This window comes from Zootoca vivipara, chromosome 8, assembly GCF_965207765.1.
Source record: "Zootoca vivipara chromosome 8, rZooViv2.hap1.1, whole genome shotgun sequence".
Taxonomy (NCBI): Eukaryota; Metazoa; Chordata; class Lepidosauria; order Squamata; family Lacertidae; genus Zootoca; species Zootoca vivipara.
In genome coordinates this window covers 11,565,372-11,588,971 of record NC_142591.1, presented here as the reverse complement: position 1 = coordinate 11,588,971, position 23,600 = coordinate 11,565,372, and positions in this window count along the sequence as shown.

Here is a 23,600-nt window from a genome sequence, read left to right as displayed (position 1 = left end):
ACACACACACACACACACCCTTTGAAAACTTCTAAATTTTAGTTAAAAACTAATAGAATTTACAACATAAATAAATAAATAACACGCCTCTGCGTAGCCAGGGAGTTCCCTGAGTATTCAGAAACCACTCCTTTATTTGTGTGTGTTCCTTGTTTTGGTTCCAAACGGATAGATAGAGAATAACCCAAGTTTTGTTGTTAGAGGATGTTGAAACTCCAGGATTCTATGAAATGGCTGGAAGCAAAGTGAGGAGTGCTAGTTATAATCCTTAAATCGGGGGGGGGGGAGGCAATCACCAGCTGAGGCTAAACAACAAGCTAAATGATAACTGAGATCTCATAGGGCAGCTCTTGTTGGATTATATTGCTAGAGATTGCAGGGAAGGGGTTACTTATCTGAAATGTTCATCCACAAAAGAACCACTTTCAGATCATAGAAAAGTAGCATATTAAGGGGGGAAAGGTTTTCCGTTTTTTAAATGGGGAACCATTCACATTGGAACTTTAAAGTTAAAACGGAAGGTCTGCTGAATATTCCATTTCTGAAGGGCCATCTATCGCCTGCAAAAGAGGGAGCTATTTGCTGGTGGGGGTAGGGAAAATGTATATTTAAATAAATGAAGTGGTGGATAGATTCCCCCCCCCCACACACACACTTTTAACTCTCCCTCCCTTCATGCCTCACTGATGCTTTAAGTGGAAGCTTAACTGCCCTTGGCCATACCCTGCTCTACATTGTGCTTAGGAATGTGGTAAATCTGCAAGTATCTGTTAAACTGGTTGAAAAGATTTTGAAGGGTGTGTCTGTCTGTCTATCTATCTATCTATCTATATGGTAGAAAACAAAAATTGTAATGATGGTGAAATCTTTAGTAGTGACCATACACTCACAAAACAAATGGAAGAGTTTTGCACAGTTCTGTGTTGGTTGTAGGGCAGGAAGCTAGCTCTAATTATTTAACTCTTAGCTGAGAGCAATGTATAAGATCAGCAATTACGAGACAATTTAAACCATGGCAATGAGTGAGGTGACTGAGCAGTGGAAGGAGCATTCAATGCATCTCCAAAGTCCAGTACAGGAGAAAAGATTTCCCCGGATAACTTTATTGCTTTGTTCTGATCCTAAGTAAACAAGAAAAGGAAATAAATGCAGCAAAATGAAAACATGGCAGTTCCGTGAGTTATGGGTTAGTGATGGCAGCATGAAGATCAAGGAGAGTGGAGAGGGCACTGTCCTTGGTGCTGATTGCCATCCTCCAGTTATTGGTGAGCTTAATTTGAGAACAAAGGTATTGACACAGACCAGGTGGATACTAAATTGCTGAAGTATTAAGGGAATCATAGGGATGAGCCATGTGCAGATTGCGGGAGTGGGAGGCAGAAGACAAACAGAGCAATTGATTAATTGCAGGATCCTAAATGGAGCAAACATAGATTTGACATTATTTGCTCCAATAACTTAAAAAAAGAAACATGGGATATACATCACAGTGTTTCTCGTTTACGTGTATAAAATATTGATTTTACAAAGTTGACATCAAATTGCCGAAAGCCTCCTGAATGATCACTTCTGACAATGCAGAGCTGTTCCCTCTTCTGTTGTAGAAATCCCATTAAAGGACAAATTGCCTCCTTGGTACCTTTCATCTAATGTGTCCAGCAAATATCAGTTGATAATACTGTAGCTTACTTCACGACATGGATATTCTTTGGCAAGGAATACATCATGCACAATGTGCAGGCCCCATACAGCTTGCTAAATTGTAAGATTTCGAGAAACTGAAATGACTACAGTAATGCTAGGGTGCCAGTAACTTCTTTATATGTCCATCGGTAATTGGCTTCTCTTTGTCAGATGATGTTGTACAACCACTTTCATATTTCATCTATAAAAGCACTCATGGCAAGTGAAAAATTCTACCATTTGCCTCACTTGAGAACAGTCCAGTGGTGGACAATTCTCCTTTTCAGTAGATGGTTCTGAAAGTGCCAAGGCAATTTAGGTTCTTTCCCCTTCATTGGCAGCAAATATCAAAAAAGCTTTCCATCATAAAGTTGTTCTGGGGATGAAAAAGTAAGACAAAGAACACTCTGGCTTCCACCATTTGCCAGGGCATCAAGGCCCCCTGAAAGGTTACACCCCCTTCCTCCCAGGAAGAGCGCCATGGCAATGGGGAGACAAATCCTGCCCGTTCCATTGGCCCCTGTCAGGAAAGGAAAAATTACTTCAACTGCCATTTGCCTGAGGATGGCAGAGCTGAAGGGAGGCAAACTCTGAACATAGCCACAATCCAAGCATATTATGGAGGATGGGATGGCAAGTCTAATGGCTTCTCCTCCCCACAGTAAAATGTATGGGGAAAATCTCCTGATTTTGGCAGAAAGGGTCATGACACATTTCTGTCCACCAGCCAGAACAAGGGCCACTGGGGGAACTGGGTCACTAGAGAGTAACCACTAAAAGAGCTTGTTTCCTCTGCTTCTAGGACAGAAGTCTGCCCCTATTGCCAGTTTCACTGGGTCTGTACAAGTGAGTGAAAGGACACTCTGGACTTTGCTTACTGTGAGAGAAACAAGAGGTGGATTTTTGTGTGTGTGTTGCTGTAATCCAGGGGTCGGCAAGGTTTACCTCACCTGGGCCGGTTCCACTCCTATGGAGATTGCTCCGTGGACCAGATCGTGTTTGTGCAGACGCGATTTCCGGCACCTGTGTCTGCGCAGATGCTATTTCCAGTGCAATGGAAGCGAGTCCCCGCTCCGCGCTTCGCCGGTTTAGCACAGCGCACAGGGACTCGCCGAGTGGGCGGCTCGGTTTGGGGGCAGCTTGTGGGTCATTTAAACGACCCCTTTGGGCCACTTGTGGCCCATGGGCTGCAGGTTGCCAACCCCTGCTGCAATCTGTTCCACCTTGGAAGCAATGTTCACAGAAGGCAGGTTATAAGCCTTAGTACACGAATGAGAAGCTAGCCTAGCAGATTCCACACACGGGTCTGTTGTAGCCAAGTTAGCAATATGTCTACCGGTTGTTTTACCAGGATACAGTTGTCACAGCAGGAAGCAGCCCACCTCTTGCAATGCATCTTGGATGACTAGTGCACAACCTTCAGTCTTGGTTCGAGAAAGTTTTCTTTTTGAAAAGGAACCTCTTTTCAAACCACTTTTGCTGCAACATTTGAACAAGTCCAATGATATATAGGGAGTACTTTTCCAGCACCTTAAACTTATCACTTCAGAGATTGCCATGCATCCGGGTTTTCCCGGACAAATATGGGATTCGTCCTATGGAAATAGCATCCGTGCTCAACAACTTTTGTGTCCCGATTTTCGCTTTCTTGAAATATGGCAACCCTAAGAGGTGAGCCCTCCTGCTCAGGCAATTGAGCACTGAGAAGCCAAAGGGCCTTGTGCACAGACTCTTAAAAACTTAGTGAATTCTCAGTCTGGCCATGCTCAAAACAATCCGTCTGCCGGCGTCCATGACATCAGAAGCTAGGACTCAAATTAAGTCAAATGGGTTCTGAAATGAGAGGCCAAGATCTCAAGTGATATTTTCTAGGAGGTTTCTGCTCACTCCATGGGCAGATTAGCTCATTCATCCTCCAAGCGCTGATGTTCAGAGCATGTCATTCTTCATGCTTGCATGTTTCTCCACCAGAAGGTGTGCAGCAGCAGGGAGAGCTAAAGACTGGTGATAAATCCTGATTTCATGTAAATAGCTTAGATGTACTGGCGTTCCCAGAAAGTGGGGAAGGAAAAATAGCTTACTACATACACATGTCCTTTTCAGCACGAGCTCCATAATTTTTAAAGACCAGGTAATTTTTCTTGGTAAATAATGGTTTGGGCTGGCAGAGCTTTGTCAGGGTGATGTATGTTTGGGCAAGGCTCAGACACAGTCACTGTTGGAGGCTAATCATAATGCTGGTATTTATTTCCCTGTCAAAAATTGTCCCTGAATTTTCTTTTAAACACACACACACACACACACACACACACCAGCTATTACCTGGAGCAAATATGTTGTTTCTGAATTGGTATTCCAGGCTTTAAGACTGGTCATTTTAATTCCCCTGGGGTTAATGCTCTTTCACCTTCCTCAGCAGTAAGAAATCGGATGTGGGGAGGTGGCAATGGAAACAGAAATTTGTAAATCATCCTGAGCGGACATGGAGTGAAGATTCAGGCTGTTTAAGAAGCCTGGGTGATAGATATTACACTAAAATCGCTGCCTCCATAAGAATGTTTAGGAATAATAACAAGTCGATACATATTTCCTTGTAACCTTAGACAAATAATCTAGTTTTTAGATCATTGTTACTATTTTATTTTGTTGCCCCAGGCTAACTATGTTTTATTTATCACATTATTATCACATTCGGGATTATGCCATTTTATCTTCACAAAATCCCTGTGAAAGAGGTTTGGCCCAGGGAGAATAGCTAGACCAAGGCTACATACAATATGTTCCACAGCAGAGGAAAAGTTCAAATCCTGACTCCTCCATTTGTGCTCAACATGAATTTCCCACCACACAACTGGGTTAATCCAGGGTGAGCTGTTTTTCAGGAGCTGTGTGCACTGCCAGTGCGGAGAATTTCATTGGCATCGGTTCTGGCTAAAGTGAACGGCCAGTGGATGACTTGGAGATAGACAACACTTTTGGTGCCTTTAATGGCGAGTCTAAATGTCTCCCTGCCCCACAGTAAGATTTATAAACACAATTCAGGTGCCAGGGGCCAGAGGAACAAACCCCCACGACAGGCTGCCAGGAACGGCTAAGACAAGGAAAAGTTCTTACCATCTGCTTTTTATTCAATATTTACAGAGAGAGGCTTGGGAATGCAGCCTCCTGGAATAATGGTGTTGCTCCGAGTGACTCTCCATCCCCTTTTCTCCCACTTCCTCCCCTCTGGGTGGCACTGAGGGCCCTTTGCTTCTGAGGCCTTTGCTCTAATACTTTCAAGGCTTGCCGGGTTCTGGGAGAGGAGAGGTCTGGAATGCTTTCTAAAGACACTGTGTCTGTCAGCTGTTGCCTTCCTGGTGGTTCCTCTTTCTCCTCCTCCTCTCCCATTATTTCTTAGCTTTCCCCCTCATCTGCCTCTGAGTTGTGACCTCCCTCAAACCCCTGTTGTAATTCTGAACTGTCTCCTTCTTCTATGGAAGGGTCAGGCTGGGGAGGCAGTCTCTACCATTCCTCCTTTGCCCAGTCCCTGACATCAGGAAACATTAAACCCTTTTACCGTGTTTCCCCTTTTTTAATCCGTAGTCAGAAAGTAAGCCATAGCAGGCTTTTAAAGCATTTGTTCAATATTAAACACCCCCTGAAAATAAGCCATACCTTCACGCAGCAGCGCCGCTTGCCTTGAGGCAGCGGGACCCAGCAGCAGCGCTGTCCTTGTCCTCCCGCTGCTGTTGCTGTTGCTGCTGGGCCAGGCGGAGGCGAGGCCGCTGCTCGCCCCTGGGGGCTGCATGGCCCAAGGCTGAGCGGCAGCGGGAGGCCCGCGGGCGCTTCTGCACGGCTGGAGTGACGGGCGGCGGCGGGAGCGCTGCTGGCCCCTTCCGCGCCGCCGGAGCGTCGTGGGCTGCATGGCCCAAGGCAGAGCGGTGTTGCGCCACCAGGGCAACAGGCGGCGGCGGGAGCACTGCTGGCCCCTTCTGCGCCGCCGGAGCACCCGGCGAGGAGGCCTGCCTCCCCAGCGCCCGGTACCGGCAGCTGCAGAGCGGAGCGCTCTGCCGCGCCGAGCGCTCGGAGCGCCCAGCAGCGCCTTGCAGAGCACCGAACGCTCAGAGCGCCGCAGCAGCCTGGCCTCTTCCTGCCTGCCACCCCACCGCCCGGAACCGGCAAGGAGGAGGAGAAAGGGGCGCATGGGAAGGAGTCGGGAGGGCCCTTGCTGCATGATCCATGGGCACCCGGCTCCTTCCAAGCGCAGTGAACGCCGCGCCTCGCTTTGAGCAAGAGGCATGAAAGGGACGCGGCGGCGAGGGTGATGGCTGCGCGGGCGGCGGCTGCGTCACGTCTCCCGGCGGCCGTGGGGGCTCTCGGTGCTGCCTTGCCCGGGCCCCGCATTCCCCGGAGGCCGGCCTCATGCGGTGGGTGGAAGGCGCGCGGGTGGCCTGCCTAAGGCCAGGCAGGATCCCTCAGCCCTCCTCATCCTCATGCGTTTATTTTGCGAAACACGCCCCCCCCCCCAAATAAAGCAGCAGGAACCTCGGAGCGGTTGGCAGGGGGTGGGGTGGGAGAAAGATTAAAAAAACCACGACAAAGGCATCACCGGGCGGAGCGCCGAGCCAGCGGCCTGGCCTCTTCCTGGCCATGCCAAGGAGGCCTGCCGCCCCACTGCCCGGAACCATAGGTACCATAAAAACATAATAAAACTAAGACATCCCCTGAAAATAAGACACCATGTGGTTTTTTGAGGGGAAAAAGTTATAAGACGGTGTCTTAAAAAGGGGGAAACACGGTAAGTCCTGCTGATTTTATAAGGAGAGATTTCCACACATTGCAAATGATTTCAGTCAGATACCAAGGCAAAAGCTGGGTCACAGGGGCTTGCAAACATGCAAGGTGTGTGGACTGTTCATCTACTTCATGGTGGCCCTTTCAAAGAGTACTCTCCTAATAATTATCTTCTGATTTTAGCCCACAAGACAGTGAGAGCAGCAGATTTATTTGCGGTGGTCTGCCCCTGTCATGCCCCACTACCAGATACTATTGGCACTGCTATTGTTTGACTGCAGTGGTTTATTTCTTCAGTCACCCTCCCTATTTCATGGCTTGCCTTCACTGGAAACTGTTGCGCTATTCACTGCCCATGAATGTGTTTAGTTATAGCACAGTTCTGCCCCAGGTATTGCTTTGTTACCCATCTGCATTCCTGAAAGAGAGCTCTAGAAATATCTCACTCTCTCAGAACTCATAAATATACCTTTCTTCATAATACCTGGGATTTCATTGGTGAGGTGCACCTGTTTATTCTCTCTCAGGTTTATTTATGAGTGAGTGTGCCACCCAAGTACTCCTCTTTGATATATACTCTGAGAGATTATTTTTCATTTCCTGATCTTATACGGAAAGAATATTTCAAGTCCTTAGGTATTCTGAACATCTTTAGGAAATGGAAATCCAGTGCATAAACATGCTTTTATTTATTCGGCTCATTGTAAGGAAAGTCCTTTTGGATGCAGATTCTACGTTCATTGCTCTCCTGGGTGCAAATGTCAGTGCCAGGCTCCGCATCCCAGAGACATGCCATGAAATAAATGGGGATCAAGGGGAACTTCCATCACTGATACAATGACATATATAATACTGCTTAATTGCCCAGCTATTTTCAGTGTGGGGGGAGAGAGTAACAAACATAATGTTTGACTCTATCTGTTTGGCGTTTTCTTTTTCTTTCAAGCAGTTCTCAATTATAAGTTTGCTAGCTGGCAGCCCCCTCTATTCCTCAAGATTTAGATCTCTCTCTCTCTCTCTCTCTCTCTCTCTCTCTCTCTCCCTCTCTCTCTCTCTCTCTCTCTCTCTCTCTCTCTCCTGTTTTAATTTGCAATATTCATTTAAACAACCTTAAAATTGACTTCCATTCTTCTCTTCCCATAGTTCATTTTGCGTAAAACATTTTTTTACATATACTAAACCATTCAGTATTCCATTATTGCATTCATCAAAACTTATTTACACTGTTGAATTTATCTTAATGCTGCCAATGTTTTCAAGTGTACAAAATCCCCCCCCATATATTCAACAAACGTTTTCCAATCTTCTTTAAACATATGCTCTTCTTGTTTTCTTATTCTATATGTTAGTTCCGCAAGCTGCACATATTCCAACAGTTTAAGTTGCCACTCTTCTTTAGTTGGGATCTCACTCATTTTCCATTTTGGGGCTAACAAAACACGGGCCGCAGTAGTGGCATACATAAAAAACTTTTTTGACACCTGGGAATTTCCGTCTGAATTATTCCAAACAAAAATGACTCTGTTTTTTTTTTTGGGGGGGGGAGTACTTTTAAACATCCCCCTCCCCAATGATTAATTATTTTTGCATCTAACACACACTGTTCATCTCATTCTTTGAGTCTCGATAGATATTTGTACAGCACTAAAATTCTAGCTTCGGTTCAACTGCTCAGTGGTGCAATTTGCTCATTTCCATCCCCTCTGCCTACTGTGTTAAGTGGGTCATGGCTGTCAATGGACTTCTGGACAGAACTTGCAACTCCTCTCCTCCCCACTGCAGCCAACTTCACAGCCCTCAAATCTGCTCTGGAGGGTTGGAGGAGATAGAGGGACAGTTGCGATGTGTTTGCCTGCACAGCGCTAGGTTCAGAGCCGGCCCAGCCATTGGGCAGGATGAGGCCACTGCCTTAGATGGCAGGCAGAAGCATGCCTATGGCCAGTGGCACTGATTTCACCTGAAGTCCTGCGAGAACATGTGGAGAATGCGAGATCTCAAGTAATTTGGGGTGAGTTATCACCCGAAATTGGTGCTGCCTGGCAGGGTACACACTGGTGATGGTGGCAGCAGCAGCAGCAGATATGGTGGCAGTGGAAGCTGTGGCAGGGTGGGGGGGGGCACGTCCTATTTTGCCTCAAGCAGCAAAGTGGGACATGCCATACCTAGCCGGGTATCATCCACAGTGTTTTTTCCCCATTGTCTCTGCACATACCCTACTCAACTCTACCCCAGAGTACAATTACATCATCATCATCATTATTGATTTTCAGTTTTATACATTTCAGTAGTTTTACAATCATTTTAACATTTCAAAACTTGACTTCCTTCCCCCCTTTTCTTTCTGTGGTTCCTTAAATTTATTTTAGTTTAATTTACTCATTTATTCATCTACTTTAGACTCTTATAAAACTGCAGGTTATTACAATAACCCTGCCAATGTTCTTGTCTGTTTACAGTTTATTTGTAAATATCCAGCAAACCATTTTCATTCTTTCATAAAAAGTTGATCTTGATTTCTTATTTTTCCAGTAAGTTTCGCCATTTCTGCATATTCCATAAGTTTTTTTATCCATTCTTCTTTCACTGGGACTGCTTCTCCTTTTCATTTTTGGGCAAGAAACATTCTTACCACTGTAGTCGCATACATGAATAAATTCCTATTCACTTTGGGTAGTTCTGTCCCTATAATTCCCAAAAGGAAAACTTCTGGTCTTCTCCCGGAGAACAATTACTCAGAGAAATTGTACTGAAATTATCGGTATTCTATATTAGGAATGCTCAAGGATTTCATTTAGTTCACATTTTTAAAGTGAACCAGGCTGATTCACATTTGGAAAGAGTAATACACAGATTGGAAAACAGTATTCTTTGGTGATAGCACTTTTCTTAATTTTGTGATACACATTTCATACACAACCTTTGAGCGGAGAATCATATTTTATGATGAAATGAATACAGAAATGCATATATGGTGGGCAAGTATATTATAGTAATGTAAATCTTCATGATTTAGTTATTTATTTATTTTTAGAAAGTGCTGAAGAATGTGGAAATCAGGTGAAACAGACTCATGAATGGAGTTATGTGAAAGTGACTGAGACCAGAAACAGCTTGAACTATCCATCTTTATCCTTAATGCTTCTCTCAGAAATTCTCAGATATGAGAAGGATATTTGGATTTTTGGACGGACTTGGCAAGATACCAGCGTGCGAAGAGACAGTGCTAATTTATAGAGGAATCATAGGCATAAATTCACACAGAAACATATTGGTTTGGTTAAACTTGTTTGCTCGAAAAACTCAGGGGCTTGAAAGAAGATAGAAGGATTTTAACAGATTGTTGGATAAGATCTGGATTTTATTGATTAGAAAGCAGCGACTGTAAGAAGACTAGGCTTTCTGAGTCTGAAGCATGGGAAGTCAAATTTAAATTAGTATAATTTGGCAGAAGATTTGGATTAATTGTTTAATTGATATTTGTATAATTTGAAAATGGATTAGATGTTTAAATTGGAAAATCTAATAAAAAATTTATTAAAAAAATAATAATTCTCAGATGTTTGCTGTGGAACTCCCAAATTCACACCTGATTTTATTTAGGTACAATTCAGTGACATCTAGATATATGCAAAATTTCTTCTTGAGGAATTTAGTTTTACCATATTTATTTGTTTATTTACTTATTTACTTCCCCTCAAAATTCCCTAGAATTTTGGAGGAAACTTTCAGATTTACACGTCACAGTGGAGACCTCCTCTCCCTTTATATGTTCTCACACTTTCTAAAGTTCCTAGCATGGAAAATGTATTTCAGGTCTGGGCTCTAGTGATATTGAATTAAGCCCTGAAAGCCTTTTTAATCACAAAACTATATTAAACGCCTCTTGGAAGCCGCATGTTGTTTCCCCCCACTCCAATTTGTCTTTATAATTTTCCTGTTCTCCTGGATGCCTCGAGTACTTTTTGCTAAGGACAGAGGTTTTATTAAGTAACTTCACACTCTATTTTCTGTAGGTTGTTTCTGGTGCATTCGAAATAAATTGTCCCTCTGCCGAAAGCAAAAAGGCAAACACAGCCACAATGGGGACTGTATCAGATATCTTCTAATTGCAGTATCTGCTTCAAAATTTGCCTATTCAGTGGCAGCTGAATAAATTAAAAACCTCACCTCACCTTGCTGAATATTTGTGGTGTTTTTGATACCGTTTAGTGGCCTTTTAGCCCCTTGATTGTTGCTTTGACTTGTTGCCATTTAACCTGATTAGCTGTAATGACCCATGTGATTTTGTTTACATGTGCCATGGCACCATGTCAAACATGCTGTTGTGACATCTTCAACGAAAGCACATAAGTCATAACGGACAAGTCAACCGAAAGGCACCGAGGGGAAATAAAGCCAGGGACAGTAAAAACAAAGAAGAAGGAGAGATAGCTGTGTTGAAAACAAAAGGGTGCCAAACAATAATGAATTGGTGGGTGGGGGAGAGAATCATATTCACACTGTGTTGAAAAAAAATAGCAAAAGACTGGAGGTGCTTTTTCACACAAATGAACATCTAACTAGGCAATTAGCTCCAGATCAGCTCTTTTCATGTAATTTCCACCTGAAACACAAACTACATCATTTCCCCTTGATGTTGTTTTGCCCAAATACCTCTTCTTTTCTGTAATTGCAGGACATAAACACGCATCTTACTTTCTGAGCAAAAGATTCCTTTCAGCCTGGCTCATTTTCACAGTTCCATCAAACCAGTGATGTTTACCTGCAAAACTGTCAAAGGCTAGTTTTGATTTAGGAGAATTTAATAAAGCCACAAGTGTTGTGCTAAAAAGTGGCGGAGAGGTATTAAAGTGAAAACAAACTGCAGCAATGTTTTGGGTAAGTCATAGCACCTTGGAAGATTTTTTTTTTTTTGCACTTTGCTTGGACCTCTTAAAGTGAGATATGGGTTGTTTGAGCATTTGGCGAAATGCTTTGTTGCTATGTGCACACCTAGGTAGCTATTAAGCATGCAATGATATTGGTGGCTGGGTTGGTGATTTGCTGGCACACAGATACCTGATCTGAGGATATTGCAATTCAGTTAGATCTTGTGGGTACACCTACTTCTTCAGCTCCAAGTTACTGATAGGGATATATACACATGCTCGGGACATGGGTGGCGCTGTGTTCTAATCCACGGAGGCCCTTGGGCTTGTCAATCAGAAGGTCAGTGGTTCAAATCTCCATGACGGGGTGAGTTCCCGTTGCTCTGTCCCAGCTCCTGCCAACTAAGCAGTTCGAAAGCACACCAGTGCAAGTAGATAAATAGGTACCACTGTGGTGGGAAGGTAAACAGCATTTCCGTGTGCTCTGGTTTCTGTCACAGTGTTCCGTTGTGCCAGAAGCGGTTTAGTCATGCTGGCCATATGACTTGGAAAGCTAACGCCGGCTCCCTCAGCCTGAAAGCGAGATGAGTGCCACAACCCCATAGTCACCTTTGACTGGATTTAACCACCCAGGGGCCCTTTACCTATATATATATATATATATATATATATATATATATATATATATATATATATATATACCTTACACACATGCCTCAATATGTTCTGAAATTAATTTGGACTTTCACCTGGCATTCTCCGTTGTGCTGCAATTGGCTTATTTCATACAAGGTTTCTTTCCATTGTCCTCCAATGCAAAAAAAAATAATATGCCAACGTTTTAATGTATAACAAAGGCCGCACTCAAGTTGTGTATGTTAGGTAAGTGGGGTTAGGATTTTTAAACTGGCATACAATCTCTCTGCTTTCTGAATGTATTTGTTCCTTTCTTACCTTCAGCTTGCAGAATGGGCCTCCTCTTGTGCCCCCAAGTTCCATGCCCATAATAAGCATCTCCACTATCTGCTTCATGCATTTTTAGAAAAGTGGGCTTTGGTGACTGAAAGCTTATGCCATGATAAACGTGTCATTCTTTAAGGTGCCACTAGACTCTGTTGTTTTTGTTCAATGTTGAGACTTTGAGAAACGTTGAATGAATTTTCACATATGTCATTGTCTGAAAAATTCATCTTTTTCTTTCTCTTTAATAGTACCCCTCCAAAGTTGCAATAGAAAAGATTCAAAATACTAAGACAGATTTTGGATTTTGAAATGATCCTATATTCCACACATGTTCCAAATTCTGCTTCAGTGCTAAAAAAAAAAAAGACATTCTCTTCTCCATGTCAATACAAAAAGGTGTGTGAGAGAAAGCAGTCCTAGCAAAATGTCTGAGAGAAAGCTGCTAGCAAAATGATGATGTACATCAGCCTTCCCCAGCTGATTCCCTCTAAAAGTTGTTGAACTACAACTCCCATCATCCCTGATCACTGGGCAATGATAACTGTGGTTGATGGATGTTGGTGTCCAAAACATCTGGAAAGCACCAGGTTGGGGAGAGCAGATATGTCTGAATCCCCAGTGCCTGTTCCTTCATCCCTAAACAAGTATCCTTCTTGCCCACATCAGAGACAGAAGCAATTGCAGGATCCTGAGCATACTGTATGAATGGCACAATGAACAGAACAAACTTATGGAAAGGTCCTCAGCCTGCCTAGGACACACAGTATTTTAAATGACATCATTTTGCTTTCTTTCTTTCTTTCTTGTGTGCTCCAGATGATGTTAGTATTCAGAGAAATACCGTGTTTCTCAAATTTTAAGGCATCCCTACAAAATAAGGCATGGCAGGATTTTCCTAAGGTGGAAAAATATAAGGCATACCTCGAAAATAAGCCGTACCGGGTGGTGGAAGAAGGTCTGTGGCAAAGAAGGGTTGCTGCTGCCGCGTTAACCCCCGAGACCTGGCTGCAGCCTCAGCGCGCAGCGCGTGCAGCCCCAGAACCCGGCTGTAGCCTTTGCGCACCGCGCGCGGACACCCAGGACCTGGCTGTAGCCTCAGCGCGCAGCCCCAGGACCCGGCTGCAGCCTTTGCGCGCGGACACCCGGGACCTGGCTGCAGCCTCAGCGCGCGCAGCCCCAGGACCCGGCTGCAGCCTTTGCGCGCAGACACCCGGGACCCGGCTGCAGCCTCAGCGCGCAGCGCACGCAGCCCCAAGACCCAGCTACAGCCTTTGCACACCGCGCGCGGACACCTGGGACCCGGCTGCAGCCTCAGCGCGCAGCGCGCACAGCCCCAGGACCCGGCTGCAGCCTTTGCCTGCCGCGCGCGCAGCCCCAGGACCCGGCTGCAGCTTCTGCCTGCCGCGCGCGCAGCCCCAGGACCCGGCTGCAGACTCTGCCTGCCGCGCACGCAGCCCCAGGACCCGGCTGCAGCCTCTGCCTGCCGCGCGCGCAGCCCCGGGACCCGGCTGCAGCCTCTGTCTGCCGCGCGCGCAGCCCCAGGACCCGGCTGCAGCTTCTGCCTTCCGTGCGTGCAGCCCCAGGACCCGGCTGCAGCTTCTGCCTTCCGTGCGTGCAGCCCCAGGACCCGGCTGCAGCCTTTGCCTGCCGCGCGCGCAGCCCCAGGACCCGGCTGCAGCCTCTGCCTGCCGCGCGCGAAGACCCGGTGGGAGCAGGTCTGTGGTCTGTACAGATACCGGTACCGGTACTTAATTAAAAAATAAGACATCCCTTGAAAATAAGCCATGCTGTGTTTTTTTCAGGAAAAAATTAATATAAGACATGTCTTATAATATGAGAAACACGGTAGTTTTGCCTGCTTTTTCTTTTCTCCTGATGCTAACACGTTTTAGGGAAAGAGAGAAATTTAAGCACTGTTAACTGCCACCCCCCCTTTCTTCACAGCATGACTTTTAAGCGATGCTGATGTTAAGAGAGTCCCCTTAACCAATTTCTTATCTCGCCTGCTTATTGATTTTTCATTAGAAAGCAAGCTAAGGGGAGGCAAAAATCAGGGCAAACTGTCAAATAATGACTACTGTACAAGGAAGAACTGAATTCACAGATAAAGGAAAGCACAAAGGTAATTACATTTGTATTCATGCAAACAAAATGTTTTCCCCATCAAAGAATCTTCAGTTGTGCGAGAGGCTAATGAATAGATCAGTCCACATTATGTCCCAAAATGTTTATCTGCCACAGGGACAGCAGCCTCCATGTAGGCTTATGAATTTCACAACCACTGCAAGATGGGGTGATAGCCACTAGTTTAGCTGGGTTTACAAAATGATTAGACAAATTAATTTAGGATGGGTTAAATAGCTGTTAGCTGTCATTGGTAGATGGGGCCTTGATACACAGAGATGGTACATAGCTCAGAATATCAGCTGTCAGGAACAAACACAAAAGGCTTTTTGCCTTCATGGGGTACTTATCAGGAATCTTGCTGGAAGGTGTGGAAAACGAATGCTAGGTGGCCCAATCTGAGGATAAATGCATGTGTCAATCTTGTTTTCTTGCTGTTTCTCATTCTTCTTCAGTCTCATGTTCCATTATTTGCATTTCTGCATCTACTTGTGTGGGTTTTTTTAAAAAAAAGTCCTCAAGAAATTTGATAAGCATTTCAGTGCACATTTCTCCATATGTATACATTTTGGCAAGCGCTTTTCCTGGATGTAGTACATGTTATTCACATGCATTTTTATGTACACTTTAATTCACGCACTTTTGTACACATTGCTTGGCCAGAGGATTGCTTGGTAAAATAAAGAGAAGCCCCAGTTGTGAAGGTCAGCTGCTTTTGGGCTCACACCTTCTTTAATGAAGTGGGAACTGGGTAGGTTCACATTAACACGCAAAGCCAAATCAAATCCACCCCCACCCCATCCCTAATGTGCACCTTCCTCCACACTCTACTTAATTATTGTGGCAAACTGGGTCTGGTGCAATTGTATTCCAGTAGGACTCAAAATGGAACTTGCTTCCCAATCATAGAATGGCAGAGTTGGAAAAGGCTCTGAGGGTTATCTAGTCCAACCCCTGGCAATGCAGGAATCTCAACTAGACCACCTGCAAGCCTTTCTTCCCCCCACTTTTCAAGCAAAAAGGCTTGCTTTTGTTTCTCTTTCCTTAAGGGACTGAAGCAAAGCCTCCTTGTGAGGGGACACAAAGGCCCTCCAGGTTTTGCAAAGGCAACGAATGCTCTCGAAATCCCAACGGTGTTTTTTAAAGCAAACAAGCAAGGTGAGCGTCAGTGAATCCCTACTTTCTTTCCCAGGCTGCAAAATAAAAAGGTAGCTGATATTCCAGAGCAGGAAACATATTGTTGACAAGGGGAGTCAATCAGCGAATTCCTTTCAATTTGCTTGCTTTCATCAGTTTCAACACGCATCAAATTCTCCTGATCATGACTGAAGCCTAAAGGGGGAGGGGGAAGTCTGTGGGGTACTTGTAGGTAGCATTGACCCTAGAGATGTGTGACAGAGCTGAGCAGGCGGGCAATGATGGAGTGTAGTAGTTAGTTGTTCCCATAATGAGCACTGCAAACCCAGGGCTGCAGTGTTTCCATCCTTTTCATTTTTTCTCCATTTGCAAAACAAAAACAAAAAACAAAAAAAACCCATGGTTTTTTGTTTTATCCAAATGCTGCAAACAATGGTTTCAGCAAACCCTGAAAACCTCAATCCAAGATCATGGTTTGGGGGTGAAGTATGGTTTGTGCAAACCACAGGTTGCCAAAACTCAGGGGGTGGTTGCCAGAAGCTTAGCACCTGGGAGGGGGGCCATGGATGAAGCTAATGTTCATTTCCCTCTGTTTGTATGTTTGCCAGCTGCTGACTAGCCAGTCCTTGGGAAGCACCTCAACAATATGTGGGGTGCATCACTAAGGGTGCACTTTGCAATGATTTTGAGGTGCACAGAAAAGCACAGGATCCTCCAGTTGTCCAAGTCAACTGGAAACGGAATAGCATGACAGAAACCTCCTTGGACTTACTGTTAATAGAATCTTCTGTTTTATATATATTTTCAGCCCTCCAGCATGATGTTGACCATTGAAAATCCTGTTACTATTTTGTATTGTTTTGTTGGATGTGATGCAGTTTTATTGCATGTATATTTTTATAGTAACATGTATTGATGCTGTTCGCTGCTTTTGGGGGGGGGGTGTCATTGGCCTAAAAACAGAATAGAAATAAACCATGCCCTATCATACCAAAAGTATTGAGTGCCGCTAATTCAAAGCTGAAGCTTGTAATGCCTTTCCCTCAGCTACAAAGGAGAGCTAAAAGCACACCCGCTCTGTCCTTCTTATGACCTGAACAGCAAAGTAACAATAGAAACCTAACCGGGTCTACTCAGAATTAAGCCTCATTGAATCCAGTTGGGTTTGCTCTTAGGCCCAGTCTGGCTGGATCTCGTTCTTTCATTGCCCCCCACCACCACCCCACCCCTGGGATTAAGCATTTATATATATGGTGCTCACTAAGAACTCGCTGAGGTAAAAATGCCACCTCTACAAAACAAACTAAATCCATGCATTTTCCAGTGTGATGGTTGCTTTTATCCTTATTTGAAAGAAACCAATTTTGTTCTCCTTTTGAAGCTGATAGAAAAAGGGTAATTATCTGTGAATGGCAAATGTCCTGTTATTGGTTGGTTTTGGTGGGGGCTACCCCTCCCTCAGTGAACAAGAGGAATAGAAAAGGGAATTCGCAGTGTGCACAGGTTTCATGTCTGGCATTATATTTTCAAGGCTTGTGTTTCATGACAAGAGGCTGGAGGATTCAGTACTGTGTTTTTATATATATATATATATATAAAACCGAAGTACCAGACAAATTATAACATGCAGCATTTCTGTCGCTGTCTGTAACAATCATGCACAAAAGTCAGTAAACACTCTGAAAAGCCAAGATAAGGCACTGGAACTTTTAGAAGAATTATACATGCTTAGAGCACAATAAATCAACCATTCGGAAATTGGCCAGTAAAAAAATAAATAAACTCCCCCTCCCCGGTAAAATTAAATATAAACAAGTTCTATGTAACCCAAACATAATTGGATCTCTTTGCAAGTCAGTCTATGAAACAGTAAATTGTAAAGGTTTTCAAAGGTGTGATATCACCTGCTTCCTCTACAACTCAAAAGATGGCAAATTCTCTATTTATTTATTTTTGCATCTTCCAAAACAAATGTGGTTCAACCAAAAATAAGAAGTAAAAGTTGAAGAGTATGAAAGCAGGGTCCAAATGAAGGAGGAGGAGGAGGAGGAGGAGGAGGAGGAGGAGGAGGAGGAGGAGGAGGAGGAGGAGGAGGAGGAGGAGATTATTATTTAATGGCCCATTCCTCAAAAAGACACCTTTCAGCTACCTGAACTAGTCGGGAACAACAGAAAGAAAGCCAACCTACTCTATTCTTCCTGCTGATTTTTTCTCTCTCTCAGGCTTTAATTCATTCCTACTTCTTCTTAAGTATTAGTGTTAGGTCTCTGTTTTGTTAACCTCGTGATGCCATGATGGCCAAGTGCAAACTTGTAGTCAGAATGGCGTTGTTTGCAAGGAGAAAAAAAACCCTTAAGTTTCTTTATTCTTGGAATTCCAGTTCACATACCGAGCAAATACATTCTCAAAATTAAATCTTTGTTCAGAAAATGCCTTTGGGGCTCTTCAGCTCCAAGAATATCTATGTAAAAAAATGCAAATGTCAATAAAAGGAGGATGATTTGGGATCCCAGACTTAGAATTGTATCACCAAGCATAATTACTGCCAAGTACACAATTCTGGATCACCTTGCCAACAAAAATCCGTATACCGGTAGTTATTTTTCCTCAAAAAACCCACGGTGGCTTATTTTCAGGGGATGTCTTATTTTTTAAAATTAAGTATGGTACAGTTTAACCTACAAGATTAAACTGCCTATCACTATGGCTTATTTTTGGGGTATGGCTTATTTTCGGAGAAACACGGTAGTTAAAGCTATGTAGTGGTGTATGGAAGTGAGAGCTGGACCATAAAGCAGGCTGATCGCCGAAGAATGGATGCTTTTGAATTCTGGTGTTGGAGGAGACTCTTGAGAGTCCCATGGAGTGCAAGAAGATCAAACCTATCCATTCTGAAGGAAATCAGCCCTGAGTGCTCACTGGAAGGACAGATCGTGAAGCTGAGACTCCAATACTTTGGCCACCTCATGAGAAGAGAAGACTCCCTGGAAAAGACCCTGATGTTGGGAAAGATTGAGGGCACAAGGAGTAGGGGACGACAGAGGATGAGATGGTTGGACAGTGTTCTCGAAGCTACTAACATGAATTTGACGAAACTGCGGGAGGCAGTGGAAGACAGGAGTGCCTGGCGTGCTCTGGTCCATGGGGTCACGAAGAGTCAGATACGACTAAACAACTAAACAACAACAACACAATTCTGAAGACCCATAACTGGAAACAATTGTCCAAATTGGGCTGCTTTGGATTATTCCTATGTAGCACCTCTAGAAAGATAGGCAGCGCTTGGGTCTACAGGTGAAACTTGGAAAATTAGAATATTGTCGAAAAGTGCATTTATTTCAATAATGCAACTTAAAAGGTGAAACCAATATATGAGATATAATAATAATAATAATAATAATAATAATAATAATAATAATAATCCTATATAATAAAGTCCCTGTGTCTCTGCGTCCAGATTCCCTGTGTCCCGTTGTCCGCGCTAATGCGCATATGTCCCACGGACACAGGGACTGGACGAAGAGACTGCACGCGCGTGCGCTCCCCCACCCTGCCTCCTCCAACCGCCGCTCCCAGCCGGACACCACCTCACTGCAGGGCACGTCGGGGAAGTGAGGGTGGAGGCCGACGGAGGTGAATGGGGGGAGGAAGGGGGCCTTTGAGGAGCCTGGTCTGGCTCCCACAGCCGTGGCCCCGGAGCCCGATGCCACCATCTTGGTCCGCCACCACCTCCTCCTCACACCCCTCCCTGGCCCGTGAGAGGAGCGGTGGGGGCGCAGCCTTTCCTCCCTCTCTGCGCTCAGTCACGGGGGGGGGGTCGCCACCACCGCCTCCCTGGAGCCAGGCAAGGCTGGGCTGTGCAGCGGCGAAGGTGGTGGTGGCGGCAGCAGCAGCAGCAGCGCCTCTGTCAATCTGACGGACTTCCCTCCTGCACGCTGCGCGCTTACCAGCCACCCACCCGCTGGTGTATCTGCTGCCTTTGCCGGGGAGAGCGGAGCGCTGGAGAGGAGGAGGAGGGCGGATGCACCAGGGCAAGTGCCGACGGGGCTGAATGTTCCCTGCCGGGGCAAGAGAACAGCACCAGCTGCCCTCCAATGTGGCCGGAGCCCCCTGCAGGGCACTTTGGGCAGCCTCCCGAGGCTGTGTGACGCCTGCGATGGGTTCTCCAGGCGGGATCGCTGCGCTCCTCACCGCCGCCGCCTGCTGCTGCTGCTGCTCCTGGGCGCTCCTTCTGGCCTCGGGGGCCCAGCACCCTTATCAAACTCACTGTTCTAGCACCCGTTAATTCAACGGGCTTCAAGATACTAATAATAATAATAATAATAATAATAATAATAATAATAATAATAATAATAATTGTACCCCGCCCATCTGGCTGGGTAGATGCATGACATGCAAAGCAAGATATGTCAAGCCTTTATTTGTTGTAATTGTAATTATTTGTCATTAGGCAGGTCAGTTATAAATGGAATGTAATTAATGAAATGTAATAGCTATGTTTATTTTTGTATTATTGTAACTATTTGGTTTTTTACTGTGGAATTTCCAGAAGAAAGCATTTGTAAAAATAAAATAAAATAAATAATAATAATAAGCTGCATTACTGAAATAAATGCACTTTTCGGTGATATTCTAATTTTCTGAGTTTCACCTGTAAATACATTAATACTCAAGATGCTATTGAAACAATAATATCAGTTCAAATGATATGGCACCACATGTCCCAAAAATATAAATTTGACCTTTTCTCTCACGACAAAATGACTGTGTAACATGTATTTTGCCCCTGAAAAGCACTTCTTAAGATACTGATTCCAGTTCAAAAATAAAAGCTCATGGCAGATTAACTCTGTGTTATCCCATAATGTGTCCATCTGAAAACAGATCTAGGCAATCCCAGCAATGGGAAGAGTATTTCCACATCTGCCCAAGGATGTTGTGGGTCAGCAGATGCCAAGATCGCAATCACTGTGTTCTTCAAACACCTGGGTCAGGGAGGAAAAGGCAAGCCTAACCCGATCAAGGCGAGGCCTTTCAAAGCTTATGCAGTAACCGCACACATCTGGTGGATGTCAGGATCTAGAAACCATCTAGATTGAATGAGGTTGGGGACTAGCAGATTGAGATAAACTACATTTTTTGTGGTACAAAGGAATTAGTGCATGCAGGCCTAGACTCACTAGCTCAGACTCTTTCTGTATTCAGCAAAGGTAGGTTAGAATGACAAGGTCAGTCTACATAATTCTAGGGCTCTCGCTCTTGCAGATATATTGAAATGTCACAGAGACTTGCCATTATTCTGGGCAGCATTCGAAATCTTTTCTTTACCTTTCATTCTGAGATAAGTTAGTTCTCTTTTGCTGACATTTTGGTTGGTATGGGGCAGGAAAGCAAATTGAGAGTTTACATTTGAAAAATAATAATTTTACATGTGGCTCATTCCGATTCTCAGTTTGTGTCAGATTCCTGTCACACTTTAATCATATTTAAATCCTTTAATCCTACTGGCTCAATTAACTTTAATCTGTATATTGTATCTTGGGCAGTGCTTTATAAATCTGATGAAAGGATGAACAGTTTATTCCTAGGAGAGCATTTGATGCAGCAACTCAAGGAACCTTTCCCCCTTGCTCTGAATATTTACAGTGTTCCAAAACTGCATCATGCCTCGGGGGGAACATACTAGAAAGGAAACAAAAATGGCAAAAAGTGCACCCATTAATCAACTGAAGGGTGAAATCACCACAAATAATTATAATCATTCTGTCTAGACTTTTTCACGCCGATTTCCCCATCTTCTATGCTCAACAGATCCATCGCATTGGATTTAACCTTTCCACCACAGATTTACTTCATTTTCTTTGTTCCCAACATTTATGCAATGGGCATCCTGCAATCATGACTTTTCCATATTGTGTGAAGCATCCTTTGGCATGCTAACATGGGCCTATTTTCTGCCAGTCCCACGTGATCCTGCATTGGCAACATACATATGGATGAGGCAACATACATATGGATGAGGCTATTAAAATACAAGATATGTGAATGGTTGCGTAGGCATTGGTTCACCAACTGTCCCCTAAGGACAGAACTAGCCTTAAGTCAGCAAGGGGAAACCCTACGCCAAAGGATAAATGGACATAAATCTGACATCAGGAACCACAAGACAGAGAAACCAGTGGGAGAACACTTCAATCTCCCAGGACATTCTATACAAGATCTCAAAGCAGCTGTTTTATTACAGAAAATTTTCAGAAACAGACTGGAAAGGGAAGTTGCTGAATTGGAACTCATTACCAAGCTTAAAACCATGGAGCCACCTGGGATGAACAAAGACATAGGATTCTTATCTCATTATGCATGATCAAGCTTTCTTTAGCACCTCAGCCCTTGCTTTCCCCCGCAGGACTTATTGCAGTCATCAGTAGTCATTAACAGCCATCAACAGGTTTACCACTCCTATCAGCCCATCACCCATTCCCACCCACCCCCACCCCCCTCTGAATATACATAAGGGTCTGGCTCTTCTGTTTCAGTGTACTGTATCTGAAGAAGTGTGCATGCACACGAAAGCTCATACCAAAATAAAAACTTAGTTGGTCTTTAAGGTGCTACTGAAGGAATTTGTTTATTTTCCTACAGGGAGAGACAGGGAGCCGGGTGTGCTAGCCCTCCCCTCTCCTTTCAGGCTCCCAGGGGCTCTCATGACCGGGGGTTACGGACATTGCATATCGAGCCCCTGTATTCCTGAAAATAATTTCCCCTACACACAGGCATTAACTTGAGGGGCCAACACAGTCAACAAGACCCCTCATACAACCAACAAAATAACCAATGCCTAACCGCCAACCTTACAAGTTGTGACTATTTGCTATGCAGTAGGCAAAACCAGGTGGAAGCAGCCAATCAGCCAAAAAGAAAAATTCCTACCAGGCCCCTGTCAAGCAGATGACCCCATGACAGGCACAGCAAGGTCAACACAGACATAGGGAGGGAGGGCGGGTGATCTGAAGTACGCAGCCAAAGAGGAGGAATAAACCACGTGTCTGCCTTTTATACCCCTGGGCTTCCCCTCCGAAATTGCAACATGCTTTTTTCCCCCAACAACAGCCTGGGTCTAATCAGAATGGTGGCTGCTCAAAGCTCCCACCCCAGCAACTCAGGGGTAGTTTTCTAGGCCCCAACGCAACACGTGCTCTCCATGAAGGAGAACCCGCATTGTAGAAATTGAATGGATACACAAATGTGCATTTAATGCACACAACAGATGCAAGTATTTGTGCAGCCACAGCAGAGGTTTCCAGGCCCCATAAACAATCATTTATTTAATTTTAAAATCTATAGACAGCCCTTTTCATTTGAAAGATAATGCTCAAGGCAGCTTACAGCAAATATTAAAAAGCAACCACATTATACCCTTCCATAAATACAATATAAAAACAATAAACATCAAATGCTCTTTTAATATTCCACTGCTTTGTCTGTGATGTGTGTCGTTCTCAATTTTATTTTGTTGGAAACCACTTAGAGATATGTGGTTATAGGCAATTTATAAATATTTGAAATAACAAATACACCCAGATCAAAGAGCTAATCCCCCCCCACTAGGTAGGGGGGAGAAAGTTAATTCCGTTCACATTTAAAGGCAAACCTACCTAATTCACACTTTCTTAAATGATCTGCAAACCAAAACACAGCCATTCTTTGAAAATTGCACCTCTTTGAACCTTGTGGTACAGTTCCATGCCCAAGATAATGTATGCAAAAATGCATATGGTAGAGTAAACTAGTGTATATTGCATTGCATATGCTGGTGAAAATAGCATACTGTACAAGTTTGCATTATATTCTGGGGAAATGTTTTGCAGAAATATGTGTATGAAGCAAAATGACATAAAACAAGCATGTATATTAGGATAAATTGCTCTAAATGCTGATGAACTTCCAGGAGGACTTCTAAAAATAAATCGCAAACTGACATGGAAATGTGAGGAGCTAAATTTATTGAGATTGAATCATGACAAGACAGAAGTACTGTTTTGGGGGGACAGA